General features: G+C 40.3%; 1 long non-coding RNA gene across 1 annotated transcript; it reads right to left on the bottom strand.

The window, feature by feature from the left end:
• Window positions 1-224: 224 nt before the first annotated feature.
• LOC106529894 (uncharacterized) lies at window positions 225-989 on the bottom strand. The gene is made up of 2 exons (XR_001311709.1): window positions 840-989; window positions 225-667 (listed from the first exon to the last, which is right to left on the bottom strand). It is a non-coding gene; the product is annotated as an uncharacterized LOC106529894 (long non-coding RNA).
• Window positions 990-1871: the final 882 nt, after the last annotated feature.

Raw genomic sequence — 1871 nt, 5'->3', positions numbered from 1 at the left:
TACCTATAATTCACTATTTCCCACAGGTGATCGAGGCTATGCATTAGCCCCATGGCTTATGACACCACTAACCATCCCTCAGACCAGACAGGAGCGCTTGTATAACCAGCTGCACACGCGCACTCATGCCGTAGTCGAGCGCACAATTGGTGTTTTGAAGGCCCGGTGGATGTGCCTTGACACCGCTGGTGGCAAGCTGCTCTACACACCTGAGAAGGCATGCCAAATTATTCTGGCATGCTGCATATTGCACAATATTGCAGTGAAGGAAGGCGTTCCATTCCCCGATCCAGCACCAGCAGAAGAAATGCCACAAGACCGCCCACATGGACCACACCAGGAAAATGCTATCATCACAAGACAGCAGTTAATTGCACGGCTTTAAGGCAGGCCATGATGTTGTAGCCTAATTAATTTAATATAATGAACAGCTTTATTCAGACTTGGACTTTTTTAATTCACATTTTATTTTGTTGKGATTTAGTCAGCACATCAGCTATGCATGCCAGACRGTCTGATATTTTCTCCAAAGTGCCAGACATATTTTGCAGACATTTTAAAATGCTTTCTTGATTTTTCAGAATGGCATCTGACACCACTTGTGTGCGTGGGAGATGGCGGGGGGCTGACACAGCTGGTCCGGCCTGCGGTTCCATGTGCTCCTCTTCTGAATAAAAGAAAATTAATACATTTGTTTTACCATTTCTTCAACATAACTTAAATATGTGACCAAAGGGAAACAAAAGCAGGACTACAGATAAATTAAATTGATTTTTGATTTTTATTCTGTCAGTTAAGACGCATTTAAATAAAATACTGTCTTTTTTTATTATACTTACCATTACTGTCAGGTGTATTAGCCATATCCTCACATCCAGGTTGATGTAAGTCGGTGTCCAGGGGAACATCCTCAGATGGAATGCCTGACACAGAAACCTCACCCATTATGGCATTTATTTTCCCATCCATGTCGGTAACGCAAACTTTCCCTTGACCTCCTCCCGTTGCAGTCATAGAACACCATGCTGTGGCGAGACGTTTTTTTGAAGCCATTTTCAAATCAAACCACTTCTTTTTTGTTTCGGCGACTGTACGACCCAAAGGAGACACGGAATTAACAGCAGCAGTTATTTCATGCCATTCTTTGGCTTTAGTCGGTCCTTTAACTCCACGATTTACGCTGCTAAAAAGGCCAGATTTTCTTTTCTCGATCTCTGACAGCAGGACTTCAATCTCTGAACTTGTAAAGTTCTTCTTTTTACTTTTCGTCGTCATTTTCATGAATGGACAGTTTCGGATATCGGAGCCAGGAAACAGAGACTTATATGGTGTTTTTGGGGTGGTAATTATGCTAATCTCCTCTCCGCGTGCACGTGCAGCTGGATACAAACAGGTGGAATTCATCATGTTTACGCAACTCATTTACACCCTTTTCCTGAAGATAGAAGAGTTTGTTGAATCTGACGTGGTATGTTCGTACGAACCCTTTGTACGAACAAAAGTAAGAGAAATTTAGGAGAAGAANTATTCACTTAAAGAAAATAAAAACACTTTAAAATGATTTTCTTCTTATAAGTGTAAAAAATAAAATCAAAGACAAAAAAAAAACAATAGAGAAGTTTTTTTTCACCAGGGTTACCTCTACAGAATTGACCTTATAATGTATTTCTCTTCCTTGTTTACACCCCTGGAAGTGTTACTTGTTACATCAGACGTAGAACATAACTCACTTTTGTTTATCCAGACAGAAAGAACACATGATAAGACACACACCAACTCTTTGTCATGGCCTTATGGCTGCAATGATCAGAAAGTAAAATACAAAACTGCATCTAACATTCAATTAATCAGTTACAAAATTTCCTTCAGTC

This window comes from Austrofundulus limnaeus, unplaced genomic scaffold, assembly GCF_001266775.1.
Source record: "Austrofundulus limnaeus strain Quisiro unplaced genomic scaffold, Austrofundulus_limnaeus-1.0 Scaffold474, whole genome shotgun sequence".
In the NCBI taxonomy this organism is placed as follows: Eukaryota; Metazoa; Chordata; class Actinopteri; order Cyprinodontiformes; family Rivulidae; genus Austrofundulus; species Austrofundulus limnaeus.
The sequence above is the reverse complement of the archived record's forward strand: the minus strand, read 5'-3'. Positions and strand labels throughout refer to the sequence as shown.